This window comes from Coenobita brevimanus, chromosome 26 (genome assembly GCF_032717465.1).
Source record: "Coenobita brevimanus isolate Jiangsu-jjx chromosome 26, ASM3271746v2, whole genome shotgun sequence".
NCBI lineage: Eukaryota > Metazoa > Arthropoda > Malacostraca > Decapoda > Coenobitidae > Coenobita > Coenobita brevimanus.
In genome coordinates this window covers 19,115,177-19,131,231 of record NC_136979.1, presented here as the reverse complement: position 1 = coordinate 19,131,231, position 16,055 = coordinate 19,115,177, and positions in this window count along the sequence as shown.

Genomic DNA, 16,055 nt, shown 5'->3' with positions numbered 1-16,055 from the left:
TCCAGACAGCCCAGATTTGCTCAGTTCAATGGGCCACACCTCCAGGGCCGGCCCAAGCAGGGGCGGGGCCCAGTGCAAGGAGTAGAGGCGGGGCCCCTCTGATTTTGAATGTCAGACCCAAAGCCTCCCAAAATAACACAGTTTTATAGTTACGCTTAATGCATGGACTCAGATATTAATGCAAATGATTCGTTATGAATTAGAAGTGTAAAACAAAGATTCCTAAACCACCATATCATAGATATATACAATACCTATAAGATACAAGATACAATATAATATACAAGATACAATATAATTATGTAAGATAGATAAAATAGATATATACAGCCAATACAATAATAAACAGACAGAGAGCATGTTCTGGATCATATTCATCTTTTTTGCCTTCATCCTTGAGATTAAGAGATTCATTGTGCGGTTAGACATCATTCACTGCTCCAGTGCAGTTTTAACTGTTATGTAACTGAACCTTAGAGAATTATCTTGCTGAATTTAATGCTAGCAAAGTCTCTGATTATTTCATTGTAGTCTAGCTGAGATGAGACTTCATTTTCAATTGAAAGTATGGCTAGGCCATTTAGACGATCTTGTGTCATTGTTGACCTCAGATATGTCTTAATAGTTTCAACTTGGAAAAACTTCTTTCACCTGATGCCACAGTAACAGGAATAGCCAGCAATATCCTCAGGGCAATCCAAAAAATTGGGAAATCTACATAGCTGTTCCTTTTAGAAAGGAAGCATAAGATTTCGGAGGGCTGGGAAGCGATCTCCTCTGGAATAACAGACTTTAGAGCATCCATTTCTTCTGCTGACATGTAACCGTCAATATCTGAGGTGCCATTTACGGTAAGACTTTTCTCCAAGTTGGCTGCATACACTCTCATTTCTGTTTTGGTATGGTTGTGGAAAGAAAATAAGAAACCAAACAAAGCTTCATGTGACTTCAACTGCTGGAATCTTTGTTCCATTGATGAAATTGCACTATCAAGGATTAGACTGAAACATCCAATTCTGAAACACTCATGTGGACTTTGAACTGGCTCATCTTGAGCTTCATATTGAAATGTTCGTTTCTTTCTACGAATTCTGTTCTCGTTAAAGACAGGTTCAATATCCATACCATTGATTATCTCCTTTGCATCTGCAAGAGCATTGTCAAATCCATCAGTTCTGTATTTTTGCAGCCATGCAATAGTTCTCTCCGTGCTTTTGACTGCAACAGAAAGTTCAACTGCCTCACCTTGTAGCTGTTTACTGACCTGATTGACCTGAAAGAAGATAGCTTACCAAAATACTATGGAAACAATAAACTTGAAATTTTGATGCTCACTGCATAGTGACATAGCCTCACTGCGAGCCTTGGGGTCATTTGTTTCCTCAGCAATATCCACTAAGGCATCGTAAAACTGAACAATTTGGCACCTCACAGCTTTGACACTATCAGTACGACATTCCCATCGGGTTTCACTGAGAGGTTTCACAGTCAAGTCCTTAACATGTCTTGTGAAAATTGCCCATCTCTGAGTTGAAGCAGAAAACAAGACATACAGCCTTTGAAGAATACCAAAGAAGGGCATTCCCTCTGGCAATATCCCAACAGTGACAATTGTAACTGTTGCATGCACAGGGTGAAATGAAAGCTCTTGGGTTCATTTCCAAAAGATTAGCCTGAACACCAGACTTATTGCCTCTCATGCTAGCACCATTATCATAGCCTTGGCCCCTGATATCTTGTAAGTTTAAACCCAGTGTCATTAACTTGTCAAGAAGAACATTCAGGAGACTCTTTCCTGTACTTTCCTTCACTTCAATGAATTCAATAAAATGCTCATATATTCCAACAGGAACAGTGGAGCCATCAGATACATATCTAATTGCCAGAGACAACTGCTCTGTATGACTTGACTAGCACCTGGAGTACAATCAAGTATAAGAGCAAAGTATTTTGAGGCCTTTATATGGTCAATAATGGTCTTCTGGACTTTGTTACTCATCAGCTGAATCAACTCATTCTGGATACGCTTGCCAAGGTAATGGTCATGGGTCTCTTCATCCTTGATTCGTTGCAGGCGTTCTTGCATGACAGGATCAAACTTGGCAATCAGTTGGACTTGGCCAAGAAAATTACCATTTTTAGGTTCAAAGAGTTTATCAACAGATCCTCAGAAAGCCATGTTATGTTCTGAGAGAAACTGAACAATAGCAATAAGGCGCTGAAAAACATTTTGCCATCGTAGCTTTTCAGCATTGATTCACTGCTGATGAACTGAATCCAAAGAGCAACCCTTCTTTAGTCTTTGCTCAGCCTCAAACCATTGAACACTTGCCTGCAAGTGACCACTGGACTTTTCATGCTCAACTAAACGCACACTAGCATTGGAACAGTCATGAAACCCATCAGAGGACAGCGCGGCATTAACACTGGAAAAAAGCTTACAACAAAAACAAAATATCTGATTTTTTCTAACTGATTACACCAGCCATTTTCTTTACATCACCTCCCTATTTGATAATTTGCGCTGTAGGTAGGAATTTGAAAATTTCCTGCCTGCTGCATCTTTGGGGAATTCATGGTTCAAATCTAACTTATGTGGACCATTTGTGACCAGAATACCTCGCTGAGCTGTGGAAAGAATTTTTGGCCAAGAGGCAGGATCCTCATAATTATGAATAAAGCTAATATCAAGGCTGCTGTCTTTCCTCTTGAGTTCTGATGTACGCTGCTGAGGCAACTAGATGATGTAGCTTGTTCAGCACTTTGCTCGGGAGCTGCAGGAAGATTGGGCAGATCTTTGACCTCCATGGAACTGACTGACTCACAATCTGACTCTTCGGTCTCAGTGTCATTCTTTTTAATGATAAATTTCTCCATTGCTCTGCTGAGACGCTTGACTTCATTTTCTTTTGCTGCCTTTATCTTCCTCTTTTCACTGCCACTCAGGTAGATTCTGTCAATGTCACGCTTTCTTTTCGGCATCTTTTTGCAAGGGGGGAGGGCTAAGGTTCTTTAAACAGTATTTAAATTTTTTCAAAAAGATTTTCTTGACAAGTGTTAAATTAAGTGCTGTTCAACTCCTGCTGTTAGCAGAAGATAAGGGGATTTTCGACCAGGGAATTTCTTAACCAAAACCACTAATAACTGGTGTGCTACAGTCAGAGAAAAGAACTGCAAAACATTGTTGTTATCAAATGGATCCAAAGACACAGATATCAGCAAAAATACGTAAAGGCCTGGGTCCTAAACGCCTAATCTTGGATGTCACAATACCCACAGTCAGCTCTTGTAACTGCAGACTGAGTACAGGCCTGATGCTTATAATCCCAGTAGAAATTCATTTAATCATTTAAGGCAAATATTTCAAATAGAAATTTACAGACTATATTTGACATAATCTTTTCATAAGCCCGATCAGGACCTCAAAAGAAAACTATGAAACCTAGGCCAACAGCCGAAATCACTTGGCTCAAGGACTCAAGCAGTTAGCACTCTAATTCAGGAAAATGCATGCAGCACAAATTTCAAAGATTAGACCTCTGATAAACAACACTACCAAGACAATCAGTCAAGCCAAGAAAAACCACACACTTCTTGAAAACGTGTTGAAGAGATAAACATGAGGAAGAATGTGAAAAATCTGCAGGGGTCACACATCTAACCTCCGGCAGAGCGGGGCCCTAAATGTAACAAAATCTACCGGTATGTAAAGACAAGCCAAAGCATTCGCTCATGAATGCGTATTGTCCACTATCACTAAAAAACTAGGTCAGTAATTCTCTGGCAATTGGAAGCATGCATCGTAGCATTTGCCAAATTCAACATAAAGTCTTAGGATTTTGCTGTTTACTCCTAAGCTAAATATCAGTCTAGCATTCAGAAGCCTGAAGTCAGGGGGTATTAGGTTAGTGAAGGTCATTGAGCACAATAGATCTTTGACGACTTTTTAGTAGTTACGCTTTAACCTGTCAATCTCTTCATTGAGGGTATGATAGAAAATGGTGAATATTGGATTGACAGGCTAAAAGAAAAAGTTAGAGGGCATTTTTTCCTTGCAAAATCCTCTAGCAATCGGAGGCGTATCATCGCAGCTTCTCCAAAATTATTAACAAACAAGCAATGTATCCCGGGATACTAACCACAAAGTTTCGATACAGTTTACCTACTTGAACCGAGATATTTTGGGAACAGAGGCACACACACAGGTGCAGGAAATACATTATCGCCTTGCTGGATGGGCGATAATAAGTCTGGCAACATTCTCAAGGAATGAAAGACGGTGTCCACACAGCTGCAGTACACTGACATGGAGCTATGTAATTTGTCATGATGAGTAATGAACTTACAAAAACATAGGTTATCAAAATATGCATGTTTATATAGTTTGATACTTAAACCCCCAAATCCCTTAAAAAGGCATAAATAATACATGAAAAATGGTACATGAAAAATGGGCTAAAGACTATTGACCAAAGAATCAAATATGCCAAGTTTGAAGCGAATTGGGGAAGTAATATAGGAGTGTTGCCATGTTGAAAAACGTTTGGAAGAATGAAGAAAGAAATGGAGGAAGTACAGTAGCCCTCCACATTTTGTTCTGGAAACCATAATATACCCACTTTCTACTGAAGTGTGAATAAGATGACTCGGAAATGATGCATCAGTAGGTGGGGTTTATCACGCCTCCGCAAAGCGAACAAACAGTAACAAAACTTACATCCCACTTATGCGATTACTGTTACTATAAGTATCATCTTTAGTACCATAATCATTAAGATCTGTCTTTTTCATTGCTACTATTATCATTACAAACGCTATCGTCGCTAGCACTACCGTCATTACCAATTCTAAGTCATCACTATCATTACAACGATTATCATTACCATCATTGTCATTATTACCACCGTCCTTGCAATGATCATTAATATAATAATGTCTTCACCTATTACTCGTATGTTATCGTTACCATTTTTACCTTTGCATAATTATAAATCTCTCTACATTCTGACATTAAAATTATCATCATTATCATTATTATCATTATCATAAATATCATAATTCGATGTCCAACTAATGCATGGTGTGGACAGGATCCAAAAAATAGGAAAATGAACACACCAAATATCATAAGAGAAATATTCACCGTTCTATGATAGAACAAGCCTACTTCTAGTATTTCTATTCCTGCTAACCCCGTAGGATTTTGTTCCGTTAAGGTCAGTCATATGTGAGTATGAGTGTTAAATAATGACCAGATAATTGGGCTATGCACCTTTTCGCTCATCATTTAAGTCTTTGAAAAGATCAGCTGCTCCTCGCAGGCAAATCGATCCAAATATGTACGATATTTGCATCACAATGCGATTGAAGTTAAATATCATACTATCTACTGCTAAACTAAAACGATAACCTACGTACCTAAACGCGGTAGTCAAGACTGCAGCATAATTACTTATTTGCTTTCATATTTAGCAACAATTAAGGGAACTTAGGGAGGGCAACACTTGCACTCTACAATCTAAGAACAAACCTTTGATCCGGTCCTGTGCCCCTGACATTCGACTGTTTTTCTCAAAATCAGATTACTTCATTCTAACTTGACTCTTAACCCATTCACCAGGTTGGGTGCAAACTGGGTCAGAGGCATTTAGTTGATCTTGACCTTTCATTAGTCTAAAATAGACTAACACTACTAGTGGCTGTCGTTAAACTCTACAGCCAAATTTGGTTCAAGTAGAATGAGCCAAGCCTTTGGCCTTTGGCCATGTCTGTGACCTCTTCCTGCTATTGTTCTCAAAACTAAATCACTTCATCCTTTCCTGGTTCTCAACTGTTTCACCAAGTTTGGTCCATATCGTATCAAACTAAGTGACGATCTTGCATGTGATTTCTGACCATTAATCTTTTTCGGTCGAAATTTGGCCACTTTTTACTCTCATGATTTTCATTTTTCGAAAATTAGTGCACTAGTTTTCAATGGTTTCCCATAATCTTATTACAGACAGGAAACGGGCAGACAGACATACCAGTTGAATCGAACTATCCCGCGCTACTTCAGACGTAATTTAGAATAAAACAACAACAATAATAACAACTGAATAACATTATCATCTAACTGAATAATATTAACACTTTCACTAGGTGACGTCAATTTAGTTTTATTCTTCTTTTTTTAGACGATTTTATTTAGCGTAGGAGGACATTTTGAACTGCATGTTTGCATAATGTAGACTGGTTGTAGGTGGGGGCGCATATCATCCACTCATCTGATGTAATGCTGCTTACTTCTTCCTTCATGTCTATCATTCTTTTTCTGTGTCTGTCTCTTTCTTTTCCCATTTCTCCCATCTTTCCTGTCACTGTTTAGGACTTTTTTCCACTTCAGGTGGCTCGTCACTGTGTAACAAACCGAGTGTTTTCTTGTAACTCAGAAAACCATTACAACGCTGGATGGTAACCATATAACCAAATAACGGAGTGACGTGGAACATGCTATGGTACTCCAGTTAACTGGATGATGACGCAAATGCAGTGTTCACCCAGGAACCAAACCTCCACACTAATACCCGCACCTCGCAGTGGCGAGGACTAGCAGGCTGCATGCGAACACCGGTTCACTGCACGGCATGACCCTCCTGGGGTAGTTGATTACCTACGGTTGCTGAGTCTGCCCGATCAGACAGTTAGGACTGCACAGCAACAACATGTAGACTTCATTAACCGACTCGCCACAAGGGTGCTATCTGTAAAGATCAATGAAATCGCCTGATGATAATATCAAACTAAATAATACGTCATCGTAGTGACGGGGTTACACACTCTGCCCTTGCCGTGTTTCTTTCCGTCACAGTTTGTTTGTCGAAAACTTCCATCAGCAGCAAATTTTGAAAATAAACACAAGACTCATTAGGAGTTGAAAAGATACGGGGAAAAAGTTGCCAAGTTTTGTCCTGTAATGTGATAAAATGGATGGTGAGGAGAGGGGACTGAGGTAGAAGCGAAAGGAGGGGAGGGAAGGATGGAGGGATGGGAGAGCAGGAGTGAGGAAGAAGTGAAACGGGCAGCTGGAGAGAGGTATGAAGGGAGGGAGGTAGGAGGGAAGTGGGAAGGGTGGAAAGATGGGACAAGGAAAAATGGATGAAAAGACTTGGAAAGGGAGGAAGGAGAGCAGGAAGTTAACAAAGAGATTAGGTTCTATTAGGCTAGATTAGGCTGCGCTGGGTAAGTTAGGCAGCATTAAATTGCAAAGAGTTAAGCAAGACTGAAATGGACTGTATGAAGTTAGGTTAGGCACGCTTAGATAACATGAACTTAAACTAAGTACAGTTGGATTACATGAACCTAGATTTGGTTAAATTAGATTATATGAAGCAGTAATGTGTTTATCTGTCTATCTATCTATCTACCTATCTATTATCTATCTATCTATCTATCTATCTGTCTATCTATATATATATATGCAGTATATTGTTGCATTATCAGGATACAAGGGCCATGGAATAAACCACTTAGTTTAAAAATTTAAGGCGAGAGTGACTACTCGCTTGTCCCTGAGTGGCATTGCATGAGCAATGTATCACATCCTGTAGCAAAGCCTAAGTCAACAAACCACTGGGTGTTGATTTAGTTTTCTGCTTATTACCTAGCGCAGTAAGCCTAAGCTGTTTTTCTAACATCAGTAAACCATTTGACTTATCACCCATGTCCAGTACTGTAAAAGTCACCTAGAAGCTGCACTACATCAGATGTGTACCACTAAAAAGAGGTTGCTCCTCCGATATGGGAAACATTCACTTAATTTCTGTGCTCATTATTTAACTTTCTCCAAAATACTGGAGAGAGAGAGAGAGAGAAAGCCTGTGCCCTCACTCCCACCACTTTTATTCACAAAACTCACTCACGTCGTCACATTTCATCTCTTCTTTATCAGTTGCTCGTGAACTTCCTTCCCTCATAAGTTTCTCTTATATTCGTTCCATCATGTTTTCCGTGTAAACATCAGACCTTTTTGCCCTGTCTCTTAGGTCAAGGGAAGGGAGAAAAGAGAGATTCAGAGATGAAGAGAGGAAGAGAAGGAAAAAGTATTTAAAGAAATTGATACAGATAGAGAATGCGGACTGGAGAGAATTAAAGAGAGGAAGTGCAGGAAGGAAGGAGGAGAGTAATATATATATATATATATATATATATATATATATATATATATATATATATATATATATATATATATATATATATATATATATATATATATTTATATATATATATATATATATATTAGAGAGAGAGAGAGAGAGAGAGAGAGAGAGGGGACGAAGTAGAGGGTGGGTAGGGTAATGAAGTGAAGTAAAGAAAGATAGAGACATGGGACAGAGGGGAAGACAGAAACATAAAGAGGAGAGGAAACAGATAGTGAGAGGGAAGAAGGTAACAGAAACTAGAGGACGAATATCAGAGAAAGGAGGAATGGAACGATGGGAGTAAGAAGGAAGAAAGTGGGTGGGGAAAGAGGGAAGGAACGATGGATAAGAGAGAAACGAGAGGGTTGTGAAAGGGAGGAAGCAAGTGTGAGATGAGAAAAGTTCGAAAGGAGAGAGAAGAGAAAAGCAGGGTTGGGGGCGGCAGGAGACAGGAGGGAAGAGACAGGGTTGAGGGAGAAAAGGGAAAAGTGAGGAAAGGATGGAGTGAATGAAGGAGGGAGGGAAGGTAGGAGAGAGAAAAGAAAGCAGGGGGAGGGAATGAAGTAAAGGTAAAGCCAGAGAAAGGAACAGAAGGAGGGAGGGAGGGAGGAGATAAAGGAGATTGGGAATGATGGAGGGAAAGAGTGAATGATTGTGGGAGGGAAGGAAAGAAGGTGCAGAGGAAGCAGGAGGCCTGAGAGAGAGAGAGAAGAGAGAAAGGGATGGGGAGTGTGCGTGTTAGGATGCAAGCTACAGTGGATGGAGAAAAGCGGAAGGAAAGGTTGAAAGAGGAAGAAATACTGAAAATCTGGAAGAAGGGAGGGAGGGAAAGTGTTTGAGGGAAAGGATGGGCAATGTGATGGGTAATGAAAATAGAGAATGGAGAAATGAATCATGTTTTCCTGCTTTTATCACGCTCTCTCTCTCTCTCTCTCTCTCTCTCTCTCTCTCTCTCTCTCTCTCTCTCTCTCTCTCTCTCTCTCTCATTCCCAAGGCATGTTACTTGTCTCTTTAATGCTAACAAGGCTATTTGTCTACCTAACAGATTACAATGTTCCGCTCCCTCTCGCCTCTGTGTATCCTCTCCTCCCTCGCCCCCTCCTCTCTCTCTCTCTCTCTCTCTCTCTCTCTCTCTCTCTCTCTCTCTCTCTCTCTCTCTCTCTCTCTCTCTCTCTCTCTCATCCTTAGAGTAGTAGCATCAGTCAGCTCACCCATTCACTTCCTAATCTTCCAGTCAGCTCTGCCTCCCTTTCATCTCTCACGCTTCTCTCTAGCAACTTACCTCTTCCCATCCCGCTTAATCTCTTTGTCCGTCCATATGTCGTCCTTTCACCCCATCTGTCTTGGTCTGTTCCTTTTTCTAATAAAATTTTCCGCGTAGGTCAAGACATAATCATTGCACTGGCACACACATCCTGCTTTTCATTTAATATACCACAAATGTGCTTGACAAATCACACTTTGCAGGGGAATTATGTTTGTTATTATTAACCCTCTGGCTACAGCAGAAATCTTACAATTTTTTTTCCTTGCCACAACCAATCGGTCCTATTCAGCTTCGGAGTAGGCTTTTTTGTTTGGGGGTTACAGTCATTCCTTCCTATGGTTCTGACAACGACAAAAATCTTAACAATCTTAATGAAGGTACCTCCAGACAATTTATTCAGATCAGTAATGGTTTTCCTTCGTCACAAATTAAAGATAAACTGATAAACCACTTACCTTTAGAGGACAGGGGTAGAGTTAGTCATGTTCTTAAGTCTGGAACTTATTACTCACGTCTCATGTGTTGTAACAAAAAGCCTTATTAAAGGTGTAAGGGAGTAAAGGAACATCATGTAAAGAGCTCCTTAAGTTTATGTAAGTATGTAAAATCTGAATTTCTGTGCACTATTTTGAATGTAAAATTTAAATTATGATAATGGTTAATCTCACATGATTGGGGCGGGCAGTGTCATAAGTGGTTATCCTTTCATGTGACTCTTTAGCCCTGTCCATACAGATTTCCGGTTCTAGAATGAATAAGTTACAAGTTAGAAATCTCCCGCAGTATATAACATGAATGGCTATACAGAAGCAGCTGACAGTATAAATCACTTGAAACATTGAACAGATCTTGCTAGAGAAACAGCAACGCAAATAAAATTCTGTGCCTTGAGTGGACTGAAATTACTTACCTATTACTTCAGTTCAAAATCATGTAGAATTTACGGGTAAATTCTAAGTGATCTCCAAGTTATAGATTGATTCATTCAACTCTTTGTAAACACTATGGGTATAGCTAGATACTCCCAGGAACTGTCGATCCTTCATCGACGCCGCGCCTACCAACTAATTCTCTTTTCTGAGCACATAAATTTTATTCTTAAGAAAGTTGCCAGAAAGAATGTGGAAGCTTACAGAAACTTTAGGGGTTCCTCTGTATGCCGTGTCTTCATTTATTTTTATTATTAGTTTTTCGTGTTTCATTCTGTAACCAAATAATGTGGGTAACCATTTGCAGAAACGAGGTATTTTCTTTTATTAACCACAGACGATATTATTCAACTGAAGTGTCCATATCCTAAAAAGGAGTTAATGAATTTGTATATATATATATATATATATATATATATATATATATATATATATATATATATATATATATATATATATATATATATAAGCACCTTTCCCGGGCCAATAATGGACTCGAGCGATAAAAGAGAGGGGATAATGAACATACAGGGAAGGCAGAGAAGGAAGATGATAAGTGTTAACAGGGAAGAAAGAGGTATGAGGGAATGGGGCTGTTAGTAAAAGCGAGAAAGGAAGTATGAGAAACAGGAGAGGTGAAAAGACAGTGAGGTATATCCGGGAGCTTCAGGTAGTATGCATCAGAAACGTGTAGGATGGAGTACGAGATTATTAATCGTAAGGGGGAAAGGAAAGAAGTCGACTGTGTTAGAGGGACTGCAGGATGAGTAGGAGATATGTAAGTGAACATTAGGTGGGAAGGAAGAGTAGCAAAGGAAGCGAAAAGGCCGCAATATAATACTGTATATAGAAGGTGGAACAGGATGGTGTGAACAGTAACAGGAGATAAAAGAACATTAAAAGAAGGGAGCGAAAGAAGATGAAAGTTTAAGAAAGTAAATAAATAGACGAAAGAGGGAAAACAGTGAGTCAGAGCGAGAAATGATGTGAGAGTTGCAGGAAAGCTGAACAGACCATAATTTATCGACCGAGAGAGGGTTAGGTTGGAGAGCGTGGATTGGAGGAAAACGCTATGCTTTATTCGAGATAGGTAAATTTAATTGTATCGTGGAATACTCAAGTGGTACATATTAAGAATATCTGAAGTAAGAAGTAGTCGATAAACGAGTGCACATGAATTTGAGGTAGTGTGTCTGGAGAAATAGTTGGGTGCCTACGTGTACAGTAGTAATGTTCTGTGGTATGAGTGTGCGTGTGACTGTTGCTGGCTATCACTAGGGATGTGGATGTGTTGTAGGTGTAAATGCGAGGGTCGATGCTGGTAACAGTGTGGACGTGTGTGTGGATGTGAATGTGGGTATGAGTGTGGTTTTGGGTGTGGTTGTGTTCGAGTGGGTGTGGATGTAAGTGAGGTTAGAACATGAGAACATAAGAAGAGGGAATAACTGAATTAGTAAACCAGTTGGCCCATGCCAGGCAACTCCTTCAAGAGTGACTAAACTACCAGAATAAGACAAGGATAATAACAATGAAGGTTTTCCCCTACCTACCAACCCTTCAGTTGAAACCAGAAGGAAAAGGTAGGAAGGAACACAACACAGTATAGAAAAACTGGTGTAGACAATTTGTATGCAAGTGTGTAAGGAGAAAAGAGACTATCGTAGTAAAACCTGAAAAGGAAAAAGAATGAATTAATACCGGATATGAAGAGATTTTTTTTTATTCAGCCCTTACCTCTCATATGTTTATCTAGCCTATATTTGAATCTCTCACTGGAAGAAGGAGCAACCACATCAGTCGGTAGCTTATTCCAATCGTCCATTACTCTTTTACCAAAATAATTTCTACCTATTTCCTAAAAACGAATTTGTCTAGATAGAAACCATTACTTCTAGTTCTATTCTGTATGCTTACTTAAAGTATTTGCTGACTATCACCCTTATATATTCCCATCATCCTCTTAAACGGCAGTCCTCCCTTACTGTACGCCTTTTTAGTGAGTGGAAACTTAGTCTTTTTAGTCTGTCTTCTTATGAAAAGTTCCGAACATCATGTATCATTTTTGTCATGTTTCTCTGTACGTTTTCTAACGAATCTATATCCATTTTCTGCACAGGTTTCCATCCAAGGGGTGGTTGGGGTTTATTGCTCATGTAATGCCGCTCAGGGATGAGTGAGGCTTGTCACTCTCATCTTAAATGCCAGGACCAACTTGCCAAGCCCCGGGCTCCTACTCTCCTTATGGAGCAACACAGGATTGGATGATGAATGGATGGATTATAGTATGTACAAAAATAGAAGAGGCAATTCATAGTCTAGCTGTAGCCTTACCAGTGTTGGATAAAGTTGCAGTACTACTTTAAATGTCCTATTGCTCACGGTTCGTGAAATTAATCTTACGATCCTAATTGCTTTATTTCTTGCAATAATTCACTGTTGTCTTGGTATGAGGTCTTCACTAACCATGACTCTTTGATCTATCTCGCATTTCGGTTTATTAATTAGTTTATTACAGGATCTAAGATGTATCTAATAGCTGCGACAATCTTGCCCAAGTTAACTACTTCACATTTTTCCATGTTAAATTCCATTTGTCAGTCATTAGGCCAAATGTACAATATATCGATGTCCTTTTGTAGGTTAATACAGTCGTCAGTTGAGTTAATGATACTCCCTGTTTTTGTGTTATCGGAAAATTTGCTAATACTACAAGTGATCCCTAAGTCTAGATCATCTATCTGTCTATCTATCCATCTATCTATATCTACATCTATCTATCTATCTATGTACAGTATATATACTGTATATATATATATATATATATATATATATATATATATATATATATATATATATATATATATATATATATCAAAAGTCCTTTAATCCGGAATGCAGTAGCCCACGGACCTTCTGGATTACCAGATTTTCCGGACTATCAGACAGGTACCTGAAAATGTTCAAAAGACACCCAAAAAATAAGAATAAATTATAATAATTAAAAAAAAAATAGTTTTCTTTACTCATCTTTGTAGTGTAGTGCAGATGTAGGCTGTTTGAGGTCATATTATTGCTAGTAGTGATAGGGTGGTACAGTAGTACCATCGATATTTTTCAAGTTTTTCCCGATTTTCCTCGATTCTTTACCCAAAAAGGCTAAAAATGACCCTTGGCTGAAAATTCCGAACCACCGGGTTATCGGAACCATCGGATGCCAGATTATCGGAAGTTCACTGTATCGCCATCATCATCGGTCATTGCATGTCTACTGTTAAACAAAGGGCTCCCCCAGCCTTCACCACGAATTTCTTGACTGAGCCAATCTCCGCCATATTTTCCCTGCAAACTTCTCTATCTCATCTCACCACTTCCTGTCTGGCCTTTTTCTACTACTCTTACTATCTCTTGAGTCCAGTCAGTCAGTCTCTTTCTCCATCGGTTATACCTTATTCTTACTACATGACCTGCCCACCTCTTTGCTCTTTTATGACTTCTGTAATTCCTTTGACTTTAGTCTGCTCTCTCACCTAAGTTGATATTTTCCTGTCTCTTAGGGATATTCCCAACACTGATCTTTCCATTACCCATTGTGAACAGATTACTTGATTTTTCATCGATTTTGTCAGTTTCCAGGTCTCATAACCGTACATCATAGCTGGAATTATACATTCGTTATATACTTTTCGTTGCATACATATTGGCTAGCTACTTTTCATGATGTCTTAATGTTTACCGAAAGCCTTCCCTCCAACTGTCAAGCTTCTTTTCATTTCGTTATCATGGTCTTTCGTAAATTTGCCTAAGTAACTGTACTCCTCGACTTCTCCGAGAATTTCTTTGCTAATTCTCATAATACACCCACACCCATACATACAACTACTTGGATTAAACCTTAGTTTAACTCCGGTTCATCTTTAGCCGTATTTTGAGACTTTCTCTGTTCAAGTCATTTAACATTTTTGTCAATGTCCCTGATGTTTCTGAGATTAGAACAACGTCATCTGTAATTTTAAATGGTTTAGCTTCTCTCCATCTATGCTTACCCCTTTGTTTTCCAAGTCTAGCTTTCAGAAAATACTTGCTAGTCATGCTGTAAATAATTTTGGTGAAACTGTATCTCCCTGACGCACGCCCTTCTCAGTCTTAACTGTTTCTGAGTCTTTAGGTAATTTAACTGTAGTAGTTCCCTCTTTATATATGGTTTCGAGAAGTTTTACGATGTTCTCATTTACTCCTTGCTCTCGCAATAAATGATATTTGCTATGTGCTCCACTGAGTCAAAAACCTTTTTGTAATCAACAAAACTAAGCACAATGGTTTGTTATATTCTGCAGATTCTCAATCAGCTGATTCATTGTGTGTAGATGGTCAGTAGTCGAATACCCGCTTTGGAATCTTGCCTGCTTACGAGGTTGGTTTTCTTCCAGATTAGTTGTTATTCTGTTCATAAGGACTTTAGGGAAGAGTTTGTAAATAACTGGAAATAAGCTAATAGGTCGATAGTTACTAAGATCTTTTGAGGCGTCTTTTTTGTAAAGTAAAATAACTATTGCATTACACCATGTTTTGGGAATTTTCTTCTTTTTTATTCACTGAGTAAACAAGTGGGCGAGCCTGATTTGTACTTCTCCATCCAACAGTAAATCTTCTACTATTCCATCTTCTCCTGGGGCCTTCCCTCTTTTCATATTTTTAAGAGAAATGTTTACTTCGTCTGGTGTTGCCTCAGGTATTTCACTTGTGTCAACTGAAACGTTTGCTATAGGTACTGTCGTCTTTGATGCTTACAGTTCTTTGTAAAATTCTTCAACTCATTTCACCATCTTATCTCTGCATTTAATGACTTCACCTTTTTTGTCTTTCAGTGATATAATGTATTCCTTTCTAGTGTCATTTTACTTCGGCCCTATTTCAGATCTTCTCCTTTTTTGATGGTTTCTTTGATCTGGTCCACGCTTCTCTTGTTTTCTTCTCCCTTTCTCTTAGTGATAATCTTATTTAATTCCTCTCATTTTCTTTAATCAATCTTTGTTTTTACTTCCATTTCCTTTCTTCTTCTTTTTTATGAGCTAGAGTGTCTTTTCTGAATACTTGCTGGTTTTGGTTGTATTAGCTTTCCCTACTACATCCGCTGGTTCTCTTAGCATTTTTGTCAGTCTATCAATCAACTCATCAGTGTGACACTCATCATAACTTAGAGCCTGAAATCTGTTCGTTATTTCTAACTGAAACGCTGCTTACTTTAATTGGGCATATCATTTTATTTTTAATCGTCTTCTTTCTTTCACTTCTGAAACTGAATCTTGTTGTGCAAAACACCATTCTATGGTCACTTACTGTATTTACTTTGTTGATAACTATGATATTTATGAGCGTGTTATTATCTGCTTTAATGAATTCGATTTCATTCTTTGTTTCTCCATTTGGACTTCTCCAGATCCAATTTCTTTTTGTTCTTTTGTGAAAAAATGTGTTCTCTTTTTCATGTTATACATATCAGCAAAATTTACACCATTTTTCCTCATTCATTCCTTTCTCCCACTCCAAATTTTCCCATACATGCTTCTCCATTTTAATATTTCCCAATTTTTGAACTGGTCCCCCATAAGTATAGTGTATGTGGTCTTTTCTTTGTCCATAATCTGGGAGATGTCATAAAAGGTTTCTATTTCTTCATTT